Consider the following 24,767-nt stretch of genomic DNA (forward strand, 5'->3'; position numbering starts at 1 on the left):
AAGGCTCCAGGTGATGGACCTTAAGAGTATTTATCTTGGAAATGGGTGTAGGTTCTTCTGTGCAGAAAATCTTCACCACCAATGGCCAAGCAAATCTTCAGTTTTCCAGTTTTCCCACTGTAGAAGTAGCAGTATTTTTTTCTTTTACAATTGTCACAAGCAAGAAACTGCATGAACAAATAAAACACTTCTTGAAAAATTTTTTTTTTTTTTTTTTTTTTTTTTTTTTTTCCAGACCAAAATATTAATTTGAAACTTGATTCTGTGATGGTAATAATATGCTATAAAATCAAAGAAAGGAATCATTAAAACCACAATTAACAATGGTGCAGACCTCAAAAAAAGAGAAGATACAACAATAGTAATTTTGAATAATAGTTTTTAAATGACAAAAATCAATGCATACTAATATGTGCAGTAAAAAAAATAAATCAACTGAATTAGTTGACAAAGAGTGAACAAACTACAACACACCATGGTTGCAGAAAAGCTTTCATATAAAGTAAACCAGTGAGAATACAAATGAGAAACTGCTGGCACATGTTCTGTGTAAAGAATAAGATGAACTATCCCAAGTTGCGTCAATTATTAAAACTAAAGTCTCAAAACTTTGACACATGATCTAGGAATCATAAATAACACTTTCAAAGAGCACTGTCAGACACTCTAATCTTCCAAGTTGCTTTAAACAGGAGATAAAGTTTGTAAACAAAAGCACTTCATTGAAACTTTCACCAGATCAAAGTGTAACCCTAGACTTAGTAAGAAATAATAAATACTGCTAAAACCTAACACTGGAAAAAGTAACATGCTTAGATGTGCTGCCAGTAACCATTCATTGAGAAATTGTACATACACATCTGAACTGTGATTGGAAGTGTTTAACTGAACATTTGAATCAAAAAACATGCTATTACGCAACTTGACAATCACAATGAACTGTCTTTCCTATGAATCTGCTGCATTGGAAATAGGTTTTAAATCCTGGACTAGATTAATTTACCATTGCTGAAAAAATACACTTCTGCACCCAAAGTACACATACAGGCACTCAAATCTCCAGCAAACCTTAAGTGAAGGTTTAAAGAGGACCAGAGGCCTGCTGAAGCACTTCTTCAGCTCATCACAAAGGATTTCCATTAGGAAAGCTTGTCCACAAAGATCAATCTGGACTATTTCCATTGTACTTAACTGAGGATGATTCAAAGTTGTATGTTTATTCACTGTGAGAATTTGATAATGTAGGTTTGTCCATTCAGCTGACTGGGAAACTCTTGATTCATTAAAATGGAAATATTTTTGACTGTTCTTAAATATAAAAACAAAATCAAACACCAATAACAACAACAACAACAACAACAACAAACAAACACCAAAACCAAACCAAAACCCCAGAACAACAACAATAGCAAAAACTACAACAATAACAGCAACAACAAAACACACACACACACAAAAACCCACACTCTTCATTTTTAAAAGCCCTTCATAAAAATTGGATTAAAAATATTGTGTAATATCCTCACCAGGTGTGTACATACTAGCGATTTAAACTTGTCCTTTTTAAAATGACACCAGGGAACAAGACAACGGTGTCCATTATCTTCCTTTCTTTTTACAATTGTAATTGAACCTTTAGACTTATTTTTCAGCAACCAAGAACTACTTCAAGGAATGAAATTAGGAAAACCCATATAGTTGTGTTGTATGCAGATGATATATCAATTTGCTCCTGTAATCCCAATCATAATCTGCCTCTAATTTTACAATGGATTGCTTTTACATCACCTTAGGCTTCTTTGCAGATACTGTGGTAAAACCAATTTTCTTGAAATGACCACACAGTTGCAGAGCCTATATGACCAAAGTCTGATCAGGTGAGATAGGATTCTAGATACCTAGAGATAATTGTTTGTGAAGTGAACACCCACATATAACTAAAAGGTGTACTCCCCTAAGTAGAGTGGGAAATTATTTTAGACTGGTCCTCCTTTTTCTTCAAAATTTTTTTTTTGAACTATAAAACCAATGAATATGATAAACCTTATTTTTTATTTTTTATTTTTAAATCTTTTCCAATAACTTTATTTCTTAGTACGGTGTATGTTTTTGCTTTATTATTTTTATATTTTGCCAGTTTATACAAATGAAATATTTAAGGTCTGTTTCTAAGCCTTGTAATCACTCTTAGAAAAGGGTGGGTCAACTTGAAAAAAAATTAGTTATTTCTTGTTAAAATTGTAATTCATTCTACTCCGGATGACTGTAGCTGCAGAACTGAGACACTATTCCTGTAGCACATAGAATACATTATAAAAAACAACCATGACAAACCTGTATGCTGAAGTTACTGAGAGAGATCAGAGCAAACCCACTGCTTCTGGAAAGGAAGAGAAAAAAATTATGCATTTTTCTTTTTTTATTCCATGAGCAATTCTCAGAGTAAATTCTTAGATCTTTGTCTATTTACTTGAATGAGCTTGAAAGATTGGAACAGATACCCAACTTTTGGCGATGCCTTTCAAAGTCCAAATATTACATATGTCAAGGTGTTCAGCAATTAGACCAGTCTGGCCTATTGTTTTGCTGTCATACAACATTAAATGTGAAATTTTCAGCTGAACATCATACAAGCAGATTATGTAATGTTACTCTACAAAAAGGTTATTACACAGATATATTGACAGTTTTTATATATACATTTTTAACAAATTAACACCAAAATTACGTTAATTTAACAAAAGCTTTAAATTTTAGAACTTTTAGAGATTTACTTTTTAGAAGAGATTTCCTCTGTTTGGAATAAGATTCAATAGTGACTCGTTCCAAACATATATTGATTTTTTTTTTTTAATGTTATACAGGTTATAATTAACTCTTCAAAGAATAGGTTCATTTCAGACAAATTTGTCATTTAGTTGTCATAAAATATGTATTCCATAAAACACTAGTGTGTGACAGAATGTCCTACATTAGCTATTTGAAAATGAGAGTAACAAAATGGAAAACTTGCACAGATGGCTTCTGCTCCCAAGTTTTTCTTTTAATATCAGCTGGACTACCTGCCTTTCACTAATTGTGCTCACACTTAAAAACAATACTACTTTCTTCTGCACGTGTCATGCAGAAAAGTTTTCTACCAGAGAAGCTAAAAGCAAGATCACATTAAAAAACTGGAAAGCTATAAAGTTCATTTTAAGCTTTCACAGTTTCTATAACATAGATGATTATTTCCAGACACAAGACATTCTTTATATTAATCCTCAGTGCTTTATTCTATTTGTCTGGCAGTGTGTATCTAGTGAAGACTAGACTGTAGGTCATAATGATGCAAAATTAACCAAAGTCAAAATCAGCTATTGCACGTCCACCATGACACTGAAGACAGTTAAAGCCAGAATGATGCTTTTTCTATCTGTTCAACATTTAATGTAAACTCCCAACAGTCAGGCAGAGGGGCTCTTTATAATGCACAATACTTTTTATTGACACAGAAACTATGATCAGGACAGATGACTTGAAGTACCACTAGCATAAACCATATTATACTGATAATGGTGAACAGTAGAACCCTGAAAACTATGGAAAATGGGACTTCTTTGGACAGTTACAAAACAATATACACATTTTAATTGCATCTATTATTAAGAAAATTTGAATCACATCCAAACTATTTGCACTTGCTCTTTTAATGAGTTTGAGGGTGGCTGGGACCTAATTCTTGTGGTCAGTCAGGATGCATAGATTGAAACAAACCAGATTGTTCAGATACTCTTCAGTCTTCTAGGGAGATGAGTGTGATTGCAACTGAACTATCTGGTCTTCCTTATGAAATAGGTTGATTTTATTTCCTCAGTACTCCAGGGTATGTAGTACTCCAGGGCATGTAGTTTAATCTGTCTCTCAACACTAAGGGAAATATGCATTTTGGCTTTGTCTGTGCGTCTTGTGCACAGACATTAGACACCAGGGCTGTTACTATATCTCTTTCACAAACAAATTTATTCTTATGTGTGTGTAAATGCAAAGAGAAAAAATCTTGTTCTAGCCTAAGTGGTTAATGTACCAGTTTTTATCTTAGTAAAATTTTGCGCAAGTATCAAATTAAGAGTGCAGATGGAATAGTTAGGATTGGCTTCTCTGTTCAGTGGAAGAAATCCACAGACATGAATTCTGGTTAATTTATCATTTCATGATTTCATGTTGCTAAATTTTAGAGGCGGCTGTACTTTGAATAAGCTTTTTTTTTTTTTTTTTTAATTTATTTTTTTCCTCCTTGCAAGGAAATTTCCAGAATATAGAACATCACAGTAGTTGATTCTACATGTAACACATACATAGTTTGTTTGGTGAGTTACAAGCCCAAGTGTAATGAGCACACTTCCAGATGTAAATTAACATTTTTACCACTCTGGAGGTTTAGATGTCCAAGCAAAACCCCACAGCCCTGTTTAATGCAAAATCACTATTAAAAACAAGAATAACTGTTTGAGATTTCACCAAGTGTGACATCTAGTCCAAGTCCAAGTTGATGATGCAATAGTTAAACAGCCACTTCTGATTTATTATGTGTTCCAAACTCATGAAGAACTCTGAGCAAAATGCTCGTTGGTAAGTCCTGCTACCTCAATCTGTTTTGTTCATTATGTCTACCCCTTCCTCAATGGGTTAAATTAACTTGCTATATAATCATGACCATGCTGTACTTTGGAATTAAGTTCAAGTGAGCTCTTTTCAACAGTTGAAATAATTTAGCAGACTCCATTATCAAAATTTTCCTCTGCAAGGGTAGTGTTTTATGTGTCTCCTGAGTGTCCTATAAACTCTCACTATGAACAGTGTGTTAGTGGTGATATTGATGCGTGATAGCATGGATACAGCATGCACCATTACAATGCTTTAAGACTGTAAACCATTTTTAGCACTGTTCTTTGCAAGGCTAAGTCTTGATAGTGTAACATAGCACAGCTAATTATATTGATTTAATTAATCTAATTAAATTGCAGCTAGATATGTTGTACATGCCATTTGTCTATATTAACATTATGTAAACCTATTCTGCTTGTCTGTGCATTTTATATACAATGACTCTTTAGCATTTGACCAGGAAAGTGATTGTATGCCTCCTGCATCTTGTACTGGAGTGAGAGAGATGTAGTGATCAGGTATTTTATGAGATGAAGGAAGCCTGGCTCATTTTTAAACCTGGTTTTGTTTGAGAAGACAAAGTACTTTCTCTTCCCAGAGCTTAGAAAATGTCTTCTCTGCTTCCTTGCTTGTTTATACCACCTTGGAAAAAAACACACCTTCATTTTTCAGAATTTCTGTGCATCACTTTGAACATGTCAATAGACCAATGGGCCCAGAATTACTTCTGCTGGAACAAGGGAAGCATTATTGCTCTGCTTTGGTATTTCTCTCTCATGTGGAAGAGAATGTGTATGGGGAAAATTCACTCCTAAGGGAGCAGGGAGCTTCCTCCTGCTGCTTGCCAATCCTGCTAGCTCTGCCTTCCTCCAGCAGCTGCAGAGGAGATGCCTTAGTGGAGAGGCCAGCACCTGATGAAACTACAAATCTTTGACTGTTGGCTATGGCCTCTTCTTGTGTAGCAAAGGCTCTTTTCATAGTTGTACTTATCCACCGTGGTTCTAGCAACAAAGGTAAGCAGATGGTATCTCTACCCTCCTCCTAACACAGGACAAACACTTGAATGTCATCCAACCTTACCCTTCTTCTGGGTTTTCTTTTATCATAAATTAAATCAAAGCAACTATTCCTTTGGCATGAGTTGGCTTTCCAGACTTCACATAGTTTTTAACTTCTTGTCTTTAATTTGGAGACAATCCATCATTTTCTATGATCCCTATCTGGCATTGGGAAGACTCACTTAGTTTGGTTACTATTCTGAGTTCACTGTGTCACTCTGCAGAGTCATGGAAGACTGTGCCACATTAAAGAAAGAATGTGACTACTTTCTTCCACATCAGCCTCCTGCAGCAATTAGTGCTGTCAAGCCTAGTTCGCCAAATCAGCTAAATGCTAAAAATATACAGCACTGGGCAGGTTAAGAGCCTGAAGGGTGGTTGAATACTGATGCAATTGCCTTGAAGTTAGATGTATTTATTTATTTATTTAATATGTACACTAATAAGATCAAAATGCCTTATTTGTATTTAAATGTGATGTAGGACTTTTTATTTATTTTTATTATTATTATTATTATTATTTTAAATCTGCAGTAGATACTTTAGGCCAGGCTCTTTTGCTGCTCATACAGAAAAGTGAATAAACTCGCTTTCAGCAAGTGACCACTCTCTTGTTTATGAAATTGCCCTCACATTTCTAACATCAGGACAATGGAGTGACAGAAGAAATCTCATTTTCCTTTGTACAGCATAAGAAGAGCTGAAACTCTGGGTTCATCAACATCCTCTTCCCAATGGCCTTAGTTAGAGTAAAACATTCAAAACCAATTTTCAATTTCTATATCATCATAATTAATATGGATATCTAGATATGGTTATAATTATCTTCCAGCTGAAACAGTTTTCAGTTTCCAAAGAAAAGAAATCTGGAAATGCACCAGTGCTTTGAACAGTACTCTAACAAGATTCTAGAAAGATGCCTTGTTTCATAGAATCATAGAATGGCCTGGGATGAAAAGGACCTTAAAGATCATTTACTTTCAAACCACCTGCTCTGGGGAGGGTTGCCAACCACAACAGCAGGCTGCCCAGAGCCGCATCCAGCCTGGCCTTGAATGCCTCCAGGGATGGGGCATCCACAACCTCTCTGGACAGCTTCTTCCAGTGCTTCACCACCCTCAGAGTGAAATACTTTCTCCTAATTTCTAACCTAAATCTCCCCTGTCTGAGATTAAAACCATTCCCCCTTGTCCTATCTCTATCAACACGTAAACAGGCGTTCCCCCTCCTGTTTATACAGTCCCTTCAAGTACTGGAAGTAGTTGGATTTTACTGTACTTGGATAAGGAAAAGCTAGTAGAATCCCTCCTTTGCCTTTTGTGATATCTCCCTTTCTTTAGATGGCAATGAATGGGGTTCCACATGTCAGAAAATTTAAAATTTTAAGTCTTCCACAGGTTTCTTTCCCCTTTGGCTCCAAGGCCTTTCAGACCATGTACAAGTCACATGCACAGCAAAAAGGCAGCCATAATAGGGCACTTTATGTGTATGTGGTGTGTATATGTTGAGTATATATGATAGTGGGACTGGGATTTGTTGTTTATGGCTTTTGCTCAGTCTGACACATGACAGAAAGATCACAAATAGTGTAAAAGAGAATGACTTGAAAGATGAAGAGATCCACATATGACCTGTTGAAGTCAACAGAAATACCCTCAATGGTGTTAGTAGCCTGGGAGTCAGGCCCTTTAGAGAGAGGGATGGCATTAATATTTCTGAGGAATTGAAATCCTGGGGGTCTGCAACAGAGAGAAACAACAACAAGCCTGAAGGGACTTTGGAGCAGAGCCAGCAGAAGCTGCTGTCATTTCCATCCTGCTGTCCTTTCTTGAACTTGGCACAATCAGCTGATCTGCATGAATGTGATGTTTTTATGGCACTAGTTATAATTGGTAGTGATAGCAGCACAACTGAAAGAGACAGCACATTGTATGAAAACAGGTTGAAGGGAGGATGGGATTCAGTTATAAAATCTTAAGACTCATTTAATCAGGGCATATTTTTTGCTAATCAGAATATTTTCTGTGAATCTTGGAAACTGAAGACTCTGATCACAAACCAGAGAGTATGAGAGGGTCTCATTCATAAGTGCTTTATCTTCTCAGGAACAAGTCGATAAGCCTTTATTGTTTAATTTTTCTTTCTTGGGAACTGGGCAGCTGACATTTTTTCAAAGTCCCTTAATTTGTAGGGGACTTTGTGGGAGTCACAAAACCCCATTAACCGTATTTTTCATCTGGCTTTAGGAAGAATATATTTTAAAATGGTAAAAGAAAAAGACTTTGAACAGCTTCTGATAACTCACAGTTTAAGCATGGCTATAAAAAGAAAATGAAAAGGCAATTAAAAATGGAATACTTCTTTCTTCAGTCTCCCCCCCAACTGTAATTTGTCACTATTTCTTGTAGGCAGGCAGAAGGACGAGGCTGCAGAAGACTATTTAACACTGAAAAGCTGGCTGCTATAAAGCACCATATCTTGGCATTAAAGTGGGGAACAAACTTTTGAAAATTTCTATCAACCTCCTCCCCCTTCCCAAAGTCCTGAATGTTATTTTTTTTTCTCCTCAAAATAGGGAAATAAAAGCCAACACTCAATAATGTCTCAGCAGCACTAGTTATATGCAGTGAGGGCAATAACAGGCTGTGTTTCTTCAGATTTGGTTTACTATTAACATCCAGAAATCCCTTCATGACATGTGAGAAACCTACACAGATGTATATCCCAGAGGGTCACCAAAAGCAGGCTTGATACACTCACAGTGTCCTCATTTGTGTGTGCAAACTGATTTGTATAGTTCTACAAACTCATTAGGGAAGATGAAACCTATTCACTGTTCCTCTCCTCCATAACTCGCCCAAGTGCTTATCTTTGCTCAGGTGAGTCTGCACATCATCAAAGCTTTGACAGTCTTTATGAATCTCTTTCTAAAAGAAGCGTGTAGGTAACCGGACAGTGAATATTGCAGATCCATTTTTGTGCATAATCCACAGAGGGACCAAAGCAGCATCCTATGCTCTGATGACAGCAATACCCAGTTTCAGGCTTTGGTGTGTCATCAAAAAAGCCAGTACTACTCAACAAAGCCTGTGTTTGACAGGTACAGTACTAGCCAAAGATATGTGTTTGTAAATTTACTCAGAGTTTGCTTTAATCTTTGATTTCTGTATTTTACAGCAATCCTACATAAAACAACAATCCTGCACTCTGAAAATTTCTCATTTTCATCTTTAACTGCCATCTCAACCTTCATTTGGAAAGGCCTCCTACCCTCCTAGTTGATAAGCCATATAAAAAGCAGTCTAGTGGAGAATGCAAACTAAGGAGAGGAGAAGAGGACATTCTTGTCCCTACCCTACCCATCCTTACAGAAATTATCCTTTTGTGATGGGGAGACAGGTCCAGCCCAAGGAGGGCTTGTGTCAGTACCCCTTGATTAGGCATAATGAAGGGTCTTGTTTCCACGCCAAGGCAGTATAGCCAGAAGGTCCCAGGTTTTCTTGTCTGGCTTTTCCAGAAGTACTGTGAGAGCTGCCTGTATATTTTGGGTGTAATAAATATTGATATGCTGCTAAGAAAACACAAAATAGTAACATTATTAAAAGGGTGCTGAAAGACATTGACACTCTCTTTTGTGTGTATACATGTAAAGTTGTACGTATTTATCACACGTTTATAAAACAGCCACCACTATATCATCTGAGCCCAAGTTTTGTGAAAAGTTCACAAGTCCATATTTCACATAAGCCATATGCTGAGCTGAAAGCATATAATTTACAAACCTTTTAAGTGATTGTGTTCCCAACAATTCACATTTCTTCTCTCCAGATAAAGCCCCAGCCCATTCCATCTGATCAGCATCTTATTCTTCATGCAGGTGTCTTGGTTTCTGAATTTTGTCCAGATGGCAGCTGATGTGGAATGAGAGACTAAGTGAATAAAAACAAATGCTGTGAGAAGAGCCAGTGAGCTTTTGCTCCTTGTGTTACTGCTGGTGACAATAGATTTAATGCAGCTATTGTTCATGAACTGTGAGTTTATTAGAGCTAAATGGTTAGGATTATCTCATCAAATTTTAACAATCAGAGCAAGTGATTGAAAATACCCCCTGAAATATATTGCATTTGTTTCTAGTTCATCAGCATCTTGCAGTTCATGTATTTAAGTGATATGCATGCATGCCTATCTATATTGATATTAATATCAATATAGATATAGATATCTATATATATCTCTTCATGTCCAGAGCTGGTTCAGCATTCATTCTTCCTAGCATACCTTTGATCAGTTGGAAAGCAACTGCAACACTTGTAGCCATGACACCAACTGCAATGAAAGTTTCAATATGTGTGTGTGTGAAAAAGGATTGGCCCCGTGGGCTGTCTCAGGGAGCTTGTAACAGATAATGAGACCTGTGAGGGTCAGCAATTACCTCTGAGCAATTCAGGCTCCCTGACTGAGCCACCTTTATCCATAACCCAGCTCCTCCCAGAGCAGCAAGTAAGCGCAGGGCAGAGGCGAGCTGTACTGTGGCAACCCCAGGGAGCACCCCCATCCACCAACCTTCAGGACAGGACCCTGCCCAGTGCAGTCTGTTAAATAATTATGAAATTGTGCCCTACTGTTAGCACTAGGTTTCATCTGCCCACCGGCTGTACGGGGATCTGGGAAGAAATGCGGTATGTACTGCCTCACCCAGAGCTGAGCATGTTGCAGGAACTCCTTTGCTTGCTCCATCTCCATTTCTGTCACCTGCATGTTTGCCTCCAAAAAAAAATTGTATCTTTGAGTTGTCTCTCAAAGAGGCTCTTATTATGACACTGGTGGGCAGAGCTCTTCACAATTTGTAAAATAACCTGCTGCCATGTCAGATTAGGTTATGTGCCATCAAATTATTTAAATCTTTGCAGCTACATTTGTTCTACAGACATGCGCTCTCTCTCCTGAGACTAGCATTTCTGCACTTCTATGAATACTTTCCTTTCAGGTCACTCTATTTTATTATTATTATTATTATTTTAGTGACAAAATCAGTTCTTGGAGCTCTATATGAGACTTCAAAAAAGAGAGGTGGTGCTTCATGTACATTTTATGGTTTTTCTGTCCAATGACTCTAATGTCAAAATTGCTACAACCTTCCAAGAGAAACGCTAAATCATAATGTAGTAAGAAAGGCACCCTCGACAGGTCTGCGAATGACAGCTCTATAATTTCAGCATTATTTGAATACAATGTAGAAGTGCCTTATATGTTTAAGCAGCTTCATTTTACATCTGCTTTTTAGAATAATTGATTCATACTTGTCTGCGCAGGCTTTCAATAGTTCTTCTTTTCTTTCTTAGTGTCTTTGTCTATCCTTTTTTTTCCTAACCCCCCCCCCCTTTTTTTTGATTCCCTTGATTTTTTTTTTTTCTATAATATTTATTTTACCATTGAGAAGATGAGAGGGTCAGGCTGAGCATACATGAACAGGGCTGCAGTGGAACTAGTCGTCTTTACCTATGTATTCATTAAAGACACAGCGCAGAATGACTTGAATTACGGGTGGATATTTTTCTGCCTACTTTCATACATATGCTAACATTTATTGCTTTATTTGTCACTCAAAAATTACCATTATTATTTGTGAGTACTGAGGTATATTTGATCTGTTTTAATATCTCTAAATTATTTTGCAGTTGTTGCTCAAGTCTGTGTGAGTTGCTTGGAGTCCTTAAAAAACCTCCCAGTGGTTACTGATGACAAATTTTCATCAAGAGAGAGTGGCTTCAAATCCTGATAAAACAAAAAAAGTTTACAGTCCTACTTCTACTTTTTTTATTATTATTATTATTATTATTTCTGCATTGTTGAACTGACAGCTGAAATCCTACACCATTTCATCTGTGCCTGATGTCTGCCCTGGCAGCCAGATAAAAAGTAGAGGGAGCAATATAGATGAGGAAAACTGAAGCATTTTGCAATGCGAACACCCCAGCTAAAGCTGTGGGCCATGTCAAAAATCTGTGAGACCTGGCAGATCTCTGTGGAGGCAGCTTTGCTTCTTGTGACACATCCAAGGAACCTGTGCTGTGCTGGTCTGATGCCAAGGTGCAGTTGTGCAGTTGCAGCAGTCCACCAGCAGCACTCACAGAAATCAAAGAGCTGTGCTTCAGATCAAGGCTATTTGGAGTTGGAATGTGGTGGATATCACCCCCACATCCCTACTGTGGTGAGCCAAGGGCAAAGACACCTTTCCCAATGCAGACTCCAGGGAAGACATAAGGCAGGTATCCAGTATTTGATCCTGCCTGGAAACCAGTGCAGATCAGAGAAGAAAAAATCTTTCTGAAAAGCACTGGTAAATGTAGTTTAATAAGGTGTTAGCCTAAAAGATCTATTTTCTTTATAAAAAATATTGCAGTGATTTAGTGATACTGCTTCTTATTGGAGGTGCTATTAGAAACTAAAAGAATGACTGACCTCAACTTCAATCTTTCCAATCAATAAATATAACTAAAATTAAATAAACAAAAATATATTTTAAAAACCATTAATAATCTTTGGTCAATCTTTGCACCACTTTTTCTCTCCCAGTGATGTTTACTGTTATGGAGGGTTTCATGAAAGTACTGGAAAAGTCTTCTGAGCAGTGGACACGTGCATGTGTAGGTTTCACAAAAAGAGAAATCGTATGTGAAATTCCTGATCAGATTATCTGCAAGCAGAAGTGTGAGAAGACAGTCAGTTTTGTCTTCCAGATACTGCAGAGTATCCAGTGTCAAAGTGTAAAGATTAGTCTATGTACTGATTTCAGGTTTTGTTTTAGCTCTACAGAGCTAAAGACTGAAAGAGCTCTCTAGATCATGTCATAGCATCATAGCAAGTAAAGCTTATAGATAAATAGAACTGAAGGGAATAGGTAATAACCATAAAACAGTATTATGAAAATATAAACTATAATTAGTGATAATGGGTTTCTCTCTTAATTAAATACATTAAAATACGGGTGCAGAGTTTTGATGCATGGATGCTTTTGTCCAAGAGCATATGTGTGTTTATATACTGAACTAACATTGATGTATTGCTGACATATTAAATATGCATCAAAGGATGAATTCTCTGCCCTGATGTTAAATGGGCCTGTTTTGTACTGCATAGCTCTACAGTTATATGGAAGAAGATATTCCCTGCCTCCAAATTTCCCATCTAAAATGGAAAGCATAGACTGCTTAGCTGTATACATGTTTAGTGTGGCTTGGGGATGTCACTTGGGTAGGCAAGGTTAAGTCATATCCATGGGTGCTCTGGTCATTCAGCTGGAGGGTGCAAATGTTAGTGGGATGTCTCTGTTCCTTATTTGTCCAGGAAATTAAGCCTCAGTTAAAATTCAGATTTCACATTTTGATTCCAGTGCCAGCAGATTGGGGGGTTATGTGGAAGGAATAATCCCCCTCCTCCTTCTATTGTCTCTGGTACGTTATAAGCTGCATAGGTCTCCAAGAGCTCAGTTGTTCTCTTATTTTCTAGTGATAGAAGAAACTGCATTTCCTGACCTCTAGCACTCCGAGTTTCAGATGCATCATTAAATAATTTGAATCCTCTGAGTAGTTAGGTAATTATGAGGGGATTAGATTATGCTTAGTACCAGAGAGGGGGAAGTACTGAAACTCGTATCTGAGTTAAATATTTTACCCTTTTAAGCGCCCATGCAGTCACCTTTCCCCTCGGTGCTGGGGACCTGTCACATCTGATGTGCACCACGAGTGTATCTACGTGGAGACCCAGTCTCAGTTGCCACTGTCACAGGTCAGAGAGCACCCAGCTGGCTGGGAACCTCCCTATCATGTAGTGGGGAGATGATGTCTTCTCATCAGTAGCCAAAAATAACTGGAGTCTATTGGCTTTCTCTCATGTTCTGTGTTATTCCTACTGCTTTTGAGAAAATTCATACCTGTCAACATGAATTTGCCTTTTTTGACTTAAAGGTTTGTCCATAGCAGGAGCAAAACAAGTTTCACTGAGCTTCTGAATCTGCCAGCAGATCTGTTTTTATTTGGAGATAAACTTGACCCTGGCAGTGGAAGTACTAATCCCTTTCCCAAATTGTGCTTTCTGAACTCAGACCAAGGAGAGCCATGTTCCCTGCAGTCACTCTTGCTTAAAAAAAAGTGTCAGCCACAGTGATTTGTCTTCACAATCTTCTTCCCTCCATGTCCTTCCCCACTGCCAGCATCTCCCACCTCGAACATTTGGGTTGATATTTTCTCTGCCTGGTCTCAGGGCTACTGTGATATTAAAAAAGAAAAGTATGAGTAAAATGAATTGTTCCTTTTTGAGGTAGAATATATACAGGGGGAGAGGAAATTATGCCTCTTCCATGGAATTTTAACATAAGCATGCAGTAAGTCAAAATGGCAGGCTCTATAAATGTCAGGGATAATTTTTTATTGGCAGAAAGAGTTAAACATAAAGATATTCAGGTACAATTGTCCTGCCACGATAATGGGCAGTCTGACCATTTCTGTGGGATCATGCACTGGTCTGTACATGATTTAATCTAAAATTTTAATAGATGGGATGCACTCCATGTAAAGAGATCTTCTAGATATCTTTCTTTTTGAATACTTGGTATTTTAATATAGCACTTTTTAAATCAAAAGAAAGATTTCCATCGACTTAAATGGGTTCAAAAGTAGGTCCTAACATGAGATTACTTTTTTCATTAAGGACATTATATTGCATCATTGAACTCGATGTTTTTTTCCATTGACTTCATTAGATGCAAAATTGGCCCCTTAAAGCATGTGCTTTGATAAGGTACTTTGTCTTCTGTGACTGCAGTAAAAAACAAGAAAAAAAATCATAACATCCTTATGCTTGCTGTTCCTTATTTCTGTGACATGTTGCCTCTGATATTTCTGCATTTTGAATCATAAGGGCTCTATTCTCACTGGGCTCTTGTCCCATGTTAATCTGATATTCATATAATTTTGCTAGAAAAGAGCATGTGAATGATCTCTCCCTTCTAATTTATTCAAGACTAACATTCTGCTACTGGCAAACGTGCCTCCATGGTTCCCCTGTCTGTACAGTATAACCAGATGTTTTGTAGTTTGGGTCCCTCTGCACATCATTGTACAGACACTGCAAATACCTCTTTCCTGCAGATTTCTCCAAGAACCCTCACAATGGGATACATGAAGAATTTGTAAAAAAAGGTCATAAAACAAGATTATGAAATTTAAAAATACAGCAAGTACTTCTTAAAAAGCAGGAGAAATATTGTATAGATTTTTGTTGAGCATATTAGACTGTCATCTGGTCACTATGTTCATAATGGTGCAGTTGCAGAGCCTTGTCAATAGTGAGATATTCATTTAAATGAACTTCTAAGTGAAGACATAAAATTGTGTGAATAATGTGGAATTGGCTTTGAATCAGTAGTACTTGTGTGGCACCTATTGCATTTGTGTGCCTCTAAACATTGAAGGCATATTCCCAGAACCACTGGCAGGAAGGGAAATAATTTCTGACAAAGAAAACTGAAGAAAAAAATCTACAGATTTAAAACGCCTAACTTCACATTTGATTTTAGTGCTCAGGTATACTACTTTGAAATTCAAAGTCAACTGAAATTTTAGACTTTTTGTTCTGTCTAGTGCACCAGATATATCTCTGGAAGAGGTAGAGTCTCAAGCTAATCATTGCTGTGGCCGGGGCAGCCTTTCCACCTGTGGAGTTTTTCAAAGTCTACATACTTTCACAAAAGAGTTAAACAAATAAAAACAAAATTAGACAAGACAAGACAAAACAAAAACAAACAAACAACACACACTGGCATGTAGGAATGTGTTTTTGGTAGACGGACTTTCGTGGATAAAGGCTCTGATTTCTCCTGTGTAAATGAGAACCAATATGAGGGAAGTAACTACATTAACTCAAGGACAACAGGAGACTGATTCCTGCTCCAAATAATAATAATGAAAATGAGTAAATTAATAATGCAAAAAAAAAAAAAAAAACAACAAGGTATTTTATACTTATGAATCCAGTGGAAATTTTCCTCAAAGTTTAGGAAAGTTTCAGTGGGAGGCTCTGAATTATATACTTGTCTGCTTAAAATGAAGATCAGGAGCTGACCATCAATTTGTATACATCCTCTGAGCATAGAATTAATGATTCTATTAAAATGAGACATCCCCAAGAAATTCTATAGTAATTGAACTACTTCATAAATTAAGACAAGCAAGCACAGTTGTATAAATACAGAAATGGCTGACCCAGTTATTTGTAATAAGGTTTTGTCCATTAAAGCCTTCAATCTTAACTGGGTGATGAGTGAAATTTCTGAATAGCACAGAAAAATGTTTCTGAAGCATTGGGTGAATATTTTCAGGTGATGCTGTGACATGGAGGGCTACTCTGTTCTGTGATGCTTTAACCTGGTTTGAATGGCCTGCATCAATCCTTACATTTAATGACAGAAAACTCAGCTTAACCTTGCTGTAAAGTAAGTATTTATACATATCAATGAGAGAAATAAAACACCTTATTGATTTTACATCTGCTTTCACTGTGGTAATTAAAATGTACCTTTGCGGCTTGCAGAATAGTAGTCTGTTTGTATTAGATCAAAGAAAAGCTCTTCTGCAGACCTTATTTTGTATTCCTATCTGCTGAATTTCTAAAATAAATGCAGAAGAATGAATCCAGACCTCATAATCTGCTACCCTTTAACTCTAGTGAAAAGACACCTTCCAGTCAAAGGAACTGATTGTTTGTAATAGAATATTCTCATCATTCCTAGGTCAAATTCAGTGTTGACTAGCCCTAAGTTCAATGTTCAGTATAGTTAATGCCTTTACTTGCATATGTTCTTTGTCAGGAGTCTTCTTAGGAAATCTTTTTACTGTGGCAGTTCACTGGAGGGTCATCACTACAGCAAATCTCTTCTAGAGAGGTTTAAAGAAAAAGGAAAGTCCTTGAAAGGGGCACTGTAGACCCCCCAACCCTACTGAATTTGGCGGCAGATTATCAGTTTTAGCTGTATGCTACTATTTAGATACTTTGGATAGAATCTTATGGCTTTCTGGATATGTGACAATGCATCATTTCTGCACCAGCCCATCTCATCTGGAGCCCAGTATGTTTGCAGCTTTTTGTGTTGGTGAGTCTGGGGACTCCCACCACTAGTGTGGTGGCATCATTGTGCCCTAGCTCACTTCTGTGGTTTATCATTGTTTTTGACAGAAAGTGAATTTTAAGTCTGTACTTGATAAATTAGTATTGAAGGATACTCTGGAGTTGTCCATTGTGAATATGTCCATTTCAAAAGCTCTCCACCTTTGATCCTTATGGATGAGAGGGTTTTCTAGGCAGAGTTAACTTGCACAGAGTACACTGCTTCACCTTGCATCCACAGTTGAATATTTTGTGCAATATTGAAATAGTCTTCACGAACATTTTATTTTTTTGTGCATTTGCGTGCATGCATTTGTGTTGAGTCAAGCTTCTGGTAGCACAAATCATTTTGAAAAATGTGTCTATTTTCTGTGAAATTTTCTTGACTTTTCTAAGGTTCTTCAAATCTGAATGGTCACATGGTGCATATAGTTTTCATACCTTGGACTGCAATTATTCTCTCATGCTGTATCTTCAGTGGTATGACATGATCAGATAAGCATCCTCATGTAGTTCATACACAGAGCAGGCCATGTTGTGTCCTATGTTAAAACATCTGGCATTTCAGGACATGTTTCTGCTGCATCGCAGATTTAACACATTTAACAGACTCCAGAGAAATAATTGACATAGTCTAAATCAGCACTAAAAGAAGAATTTCAGTTTGATTCTCAAGATCCAAAAATCTGGGGAAAACTCAGCTTTGTAGGAAATAGATTTATATCAGTACCCTTCTGCTTCTTTCTCCCACTCTGAGTGCGGGTTGATGGAGAGCTATTAAACAGTTTAGCCTGTGATTAATTTAGCTCCCTCTGTACCTTTGTGTCCTTCTTGTGCTTGATTAGTCCAAGGTTTGGGATTTGAAATAAAGCCAAGTTTTTTAAATCTGGAGCCCTCTTAATTACTTCCTCTCACTCTTTTTTTTTTTTTTTTTTAATCATATGGTAAAAAATCTGATTACAGATACGTCTACATAGTAGCTCACTGTAGAGATATTAAGCTAGGTCTAAAAGATCTGGTTTGGTAGCGGAAGCAGTCTAGCCATAGCAACATAAGATAATTTATATAAACATACATTAACTGCACAAAAGTGTGAGTAATTTGGAACATGCCATATATATATAGTTATGTATATGTATGTGTAAAGACTGTGTGTATTTATGCATACACATCTAAAAACCTTGCTAGTACAATTTAGCAAGTAACACATTTCAAAAGTAGAAAGAGAAAGGAAAAACAGAAACACAATTGTGATTAATCATGCTCATTATCAAGTCAGACTTATGACCTGTGTAAATTTTAGGGCTTTTTTTTTTTTTTTTTTTTTTTTGAAGTGTGTGTGTGGTGGTGGATGGGAGGAGGGGTGCATCTACATGGAATGAGAGATGAAAAATACACTGCTTTCTCTGCCAATAAAATGACCCCCTTCACCCCCCACCTCACCCCCAGCTTTCAACCTTCCCTCCAAAAGTTGGGTAGATGTCTAAAGCTGGCTAAAGCCTTATTATTTAGTTAACTCTAGGTGGTTTCCATTAGCCTTACAGTACATGCCACTGAGCAGAAATACAGTAACTGAATTGTTTCAACTTATCCAAATAACATTGAAATAGACTTAATTGTTGAACTGCAGGAAAGACCGTGTGTCTCCAGAGACTATTAGTGTCATTTAAAAGGCTAAATGTATCATAAAACCTGTCTTTAACAGAATAAAATTGTACAGACCAACACAATTTTAGCTAATGTTTTCCACATTTCTTGTAAAAAAAAGTCGCTGGCTGTAAAGCAAAGTTCATAACATTTCTAGGAGTTATTTCGGTGTAGCACTTCTCAACAAGTTTGAACCTACTATTACTTGTACTACTGAGTAGCAACATTGAGAGAAGTCACATTAAATTCTATTGGACTTAGAGAACATATTTATATTTCTTTTATGTGAAGAAAGGCTTTCGTGCAGCTGAAGATTTAAGAAGACTCTGATTCCAATAGATAAACATTTTTCTTTTAGAAAAACTGCATGAACATTTAAATCCAGCTTTGATTAAAGAAGAATACTGTAGCATTTGAGAGGAAAAGTAAAACTGAAGAAGTACTTGCTGATACAGATTGTCAGTGTGATTTCCTCAGCAATCATCATTCTAGTATTTTGTGATACTTATTATGGGATTTACCACTCGGCTTTTAATTCTAATGTTACGTATGTTCTTTTGTTGACTATGTTAAAAATTTTTATTTGGGTGGAGACAATGATAAAGGTAGCTGAAAACAGAGAAAGAAGAAAGCAGAAGTGGATGGGAGAGGGAGAATGAGAGGCCAAGGAAGAGTGAAAGAAATAAGTGAATTGCTTTTATGCTATCAAAGAGACAAAGGGGTATTTCTTTGTTCGAAAGAAGTTCAAAGTATAATGGGGAAAAAATCAAGAAGAAAGACAAATAGTGAATCAAACCTCAATAGAGGAAGCAAATCTTTCTATTTATCTGTCTCATCTTTTCACTGGAGTTGTATATCAACTATCAAGGAAGCTATTTCAAATAACTTCTGCTAACTTTATTGTTATATTACAAGCTAAGTTGCTTTGTTATTTTACAAGTTTAGTTGCTATGGAAATGAATGATGTAATCTACTCTTTCCATCACAATCGCTTACTTTTGAAAAAATCTTTTTAACCTAAAGATATATATTTTTTTCTCTTAGCCCTTTCCAATCTGGTGGACAAAGTTACTGTTTTTAATTCCTGCCCCCCCCTTTTTGTTTCCCTGGAAAATCTCAGAATCAGGATGTAATTACCCATGTAGGATCACCAGTGCCTTTCCTGAAAAAGTTATTTCTTGCAACAGCAGTTACTGTCAAGCTTTTCCCATTAGAGTTATGTGTGAATAGAAACAACTATAATTTCTTCATTGCTCTCTATTAAAATGAACTTGAATCATTTAACTCTTTTGAAAAAGAGATATTATGATGACAAAAAATATTGGTTAAGTCTAGCCAGGGTTTGATTTATTTGGTTTTAGTCTTGCGATAAGGAGAGGGTATGTGCTAATGAAGCAGTTCCCGTTTAGAGGGAAATTCATCCAGTAACAAGTCATTGTGCCACTAATTCTTTTTTCATCCCCATTTTGGGAATTTACGTAGTGTCTGGTCTCCTGGTGCTGACCCTCAGAGTGGCCCTGAATTCACCTGTAATGAAGGAAATCCCTGGATGCACAAACCTAGAGTATCTTTACCTTGAACTGAAAGGACTCCTACTATTTGTAGATTATTGATCAGACAGCATTGCACAGACCAGCCTGCAGATGTATTAGTCATACACTGTGCAATTAAGTGCAATGGAGAGATCTGCCCACACATCTGATGCAGCAAAGGTAATAGTTTGATTTTGGTAATTTGAAATTTTAAAGCCGGGTAGTTGAATAAACCTGGTGTTAGACAAAAACCAAAAGGTCAAATACTCATCCATGCAGCAATTCTACTTCTGATTTGTAAAGCAGTTCAATATCTGCTTTACCAGTTTGTCTTTCAGGCCTGAAATTAATATATTTAATTACAATTCATAAGAAAGTTGTATGGTTTAGTATGACCATAGGCAACATACACAGAGTTCTAGTTACTGTCCTGCCAGGCATTCAGGTGGCTTCATGAAATCTTTGCAGTCACACTGTGGCATATTGGACAACTGAGTTTAAATCACTGGCAGCCTCTCCATGATAGATCTGGCTTAGAAAGAACATATGGAAGTGTGGAGTGGAGCTGTGCCTTTCCTAAATATTATGTAATTGGTACTGGATTGAAGGTATATTGATTTTTTTCCCCCCCAACCCATCTAGACTTTGAAAACACAGGTTTCCAAAGCTGGAAGTATCACTGTTTCTCATGGTAATGTTTCTCACATTCATCACAGTAATGGTAGTATTACTGAGATGATCTGAGGTATGTGGAAAGTTAAGCAACATGCTTTGTTTTTGATATCAGGTTTAACCTTTTTGTTGAAGATTGTAGATCTTGCAAGCACTGACCACAGCTATCCAAATAATGAGAGAGGGAAATGTTTTTTCCCCATATTTACAAAACATTTGCATAATAAAGTCCACTCTCCCATAAATAGGATCCTAGGCCCTGATAAGCATGAAATTATTTTTACTATGCAGATTCCAGCATTTCAATACAGACCCATGCAGAGAGCTTCTTGTGACATAGATAATTTTTTTTTTTCTGTCCCTTTTTTTCTTTAATAAGAGTAAATATTCTGATAGAGGTGTGAAAATTAACCAACTAAACAAAAACAAAAATCTTTCTAGAAAACATACCGAAGGAATATGAATTTTTTAAATGTTCATTGATTTTAAGACAGTCACCTGTGAAACACAGATATGAATCCCATTGAAGTCAATGGTTATGGTCCTGAGGTAGTGGAACATGGAAATATATTGAAATGATGACATAAGAAATGACAAAATAGTGTGAATAAATCATTATTTCTTGGATGTATATAGGTTATATAGAGAGAGGCCTCTTGAGTATAGCTAAGATTCTGAGGGCATTTAATATCTCTGAGTGAAGTAAAACTCACAGAGGACATTACATATTATTTTTGTCATTTAGCAGCTGAAAAAGGTGTTTATATGATTTGTCCAGGCTCATGTGGCAAGGAACAACAAAGCAAAGAATAGAAACCTTCACCTTATGGTTTAATTCCCACATTCTCCATAGATGACCTGATTTAGGACTTATTTTAATGTAGCCATGACAAATGTAATGTGCAAAACTAATGAAATTAAAATAGGACTGACTTAGATGACCCCTGACCTCTCATGTCTAAATGTAGTCCCATTCTAAAATAAAGTGATAATTGTCCAGTGTTGGCCTTACAACTTCATTCCTGATAGGTTTGAAAAGATGCAACTAAAACTGCTAATTTCTGAATTCTGCAAAATTAGGATGTAAGTAGCTAAAAAGATGCTGTTGACTGACTGTAAAACCACCTTCCCACTATGCCCATTATGCAGTCTTTACTCATGTGAGGGGTCCCATTTAACCTGATGAGACCACTCAGCATAGGTCACACAGAAAGTTACAAGGTTGGGCCCTGGTAAGGTTAAATACTTCCACATTGTTCATTGAGCATATAAAATTCTGTGAGAATTACTGCAAGAAAATCAAATAACGGATTTCTACATTTTCAGCAAATGTCTAGAGCTAATCAGCACAGAATCTAATTTGCTCTAATCAGCCCAAGGTGGATAGAATGCGAAACAGATGACCTTAGTGTTTAAGAACAGGTAATTCTGTTTATTTGTGGTGAATAATGACATCTTCCTACTGATGGGTATTCACCTTGCCCCTTAAAATTGCATCAGGTCAGTGCTGAGAGTAACTATTACAGCAGGTTTGAATTGCCCTGAACTATATAATAGGTAACTTTTCTGTCCCTGCCAATTTGAACCGGTCCCATATATGAAAAACAAAACTTAGGTTCCTAGTAAATATAACAATTTTTAATATCTCCAGCTGGAGAGAATGTTTCCACTAGTATAGCAGAAGGGTGTAAGTATGATTCTGTAAAGCAGTCTCAGAAAGAGAATTTCAGAAAGGGGAAAACTTTTCCTTTACTTACTTTTAGAACTATTAAAAGTACACATCCTAGAAACATAACCTGTGAGTAAACATGTTAACTGAACCAATATAAGATAAAAATCAAATCAGTTCAAGGTTAACAATACAAGTCTGAAAACAAATTATTAGTAACTGAGATCTGATGTGGGCAAGCTCTACATGGGGTTTCTCATTCTTTATTTTTAAAGTGCATTAAACCAGAAAAGAAAAATCTTAACTTCATTTCAAGTATCATTAACTAAGGTAGAACTTGAGTCAGGCACTTGAAATATTGACTAGTGTTCAAACAGTTAATCCTGGCCCTCCCATAATAATCTACAAATACATAAATAAACAACCTTCTAGTACTGAGAAGGAGTATCTCCTGATTGCCCTTTCTCCTTGAAAGCTGGAAACCAAACTGATGGAAACCTACTATCATTTTTTCACCCCCCTCGTCCACTCCAACTATTGTTCATCTTTCAATTACCCTCAAGTCTTAACCTCTGTAGCAGATATATTTTGGAATTCTTTTGGCTCTTCTCAGTCTGTTGGACTATTTTGCTGGGGAGGAGGGAGGGAGAAATATCAGGAAAACAGACGTTAAAGCCAGAATTAAAGAGGAAGCCCTAGTGAAGCCTTGAAAGAAAGGGAGCAGCTCTTCTGTAAAGGATAGATGTGGACTCATGAGCCTTGATGCCAAGCCCAGGAAGAACTTATGACTATTTGTTCAAAAGCATACCCATACAGGCACAGACTTGAATGGGTAGAAATCAGGCAAGACTCAACATTTTCTTCAGGAAGAAAGCCTCATGTTTAATTTTGCTTAAGCAGAACTGAACAGTTTTTAGTGCAGGGAAGATATTTACTTTTTCCCTGATACATATTTGCAAGAAGAAAAATGTAGCACCTTCTTCCCCTTAGATAAACAGAGCAATGCATTCTTATTATCAAAGGTGACTGTTCTCATAACTCAGGGTAAAAATGGCACATTATTATTTCATTAACAATAGTAATAACTTTCTGGTACTCAGGAATCGGTGCTGTTAACTGGTGCCTGCCCTCCTCTGAGGGTTTCCAGCAATGTTTTTGTAAAACCCTTTTCCCAAGACTGAGCTGCAATTAAGATGGGCTTCAGTCAGTTCTGCAGAGATGTCACTCCACATAGCATTGCAGGCTTCATGCTGCAACATGGAGATGTCACTATAGATAGCATTGTGGGCTTGAAGTGGCAATGCAGAGATGTCACTTCTCTATTAGGAACTGCTGCCGGAGAATCTGTCCTTTTTGATGGAGCTAGCCATATACTTTGCTAATACTCTCTTGATGTCCCTCTCACCGGGCTTGACTTCACAGGAACCATATGACAAGTTAAAACATGACCTTGAAAAGTCACGTTAACTAATGCAATGATGACCGTGACTGCACAGTATGTCTAGGGACAAAACATTGTTTCAATCATGGAAAAACCTTACTCTAGCAAGAACTGACTCACAATCTGCAAAGTGGTGTTGGACACAACTTATCTCTGTCTGCAATGACCTCAAGCCATGGTCATGGTTGTGTCAGTTAACATGACTTCTCAAGGTCATGTTCCATACTGCTGTAAATTTTGAAGGAAGATAAAGAGACATCAGGAATTTATTTTCTTTCTAGATGCCTCTTTGGCTCAGTTAACCTTTAACAATGGTCTCTTCTTAAGTGGCTAAAACAATAAAGAACAGTGCCACAGAGCTAAGGACATGAATCATAAGTTTCAGTCCAGTCTAAATAGTTGAGCCTGCTTTTTACTTCAATATTCCAGGCAAAATAAAGGTCTGTGCATAAAAATGCCCATACGTCTTACCATATGAGTTTCAGGCATTCCAGCATTTGCTGTGGGTAGAATAAAATTTCTAACAAAAAAATTTGTCCAATACGCTTTTCCCAGTCAAACTCCATATGTGATCCCACAAGTATAAATGACGTTTGGTAGTGCCCCCTTTTGTAATTGCTTTAAATTAAAAAGCAATTAGAAGCCCACTAATTTCAGACTAGACCCAATGGGTCAGGACTGAGATCACCGGTAGAGCAGTCACAGCGTATGCATTACACATCCCTCGTTCCACGAAGGCCAAGTTTATATTGGAGATAGGTCAGTAATTCCTACTACTGTCAGTGGCAGCCTTTTAAGGAGGCCCAAGGACATACACAGTGTTCATTCATCCTTTGTCAGGTGTTGGTACCAGGGACAAATTTACTTCTCGTCATTTTGCTCCTTGTGAGTAATAGGAATCTTGGACCTTCATGAGGTGATGTGTACTGCAAATCCCC

This window comes from Oxyura jamaicensis, chromosome 2, assembly GCF_011077185.1.
Source record: "Oxyura jamaicensis isolate SHBP4307 breed ruddy duck chromosome 2, BPBGC_Ojam_1.0, whole genome shotgun sequence".
NCBI classification, from domain to species: Eukaryota; Metazoa; Chordata; class Aves; order Anseriformes; family Anatidae; genus Oxyura; species Oxyura jamaicensis.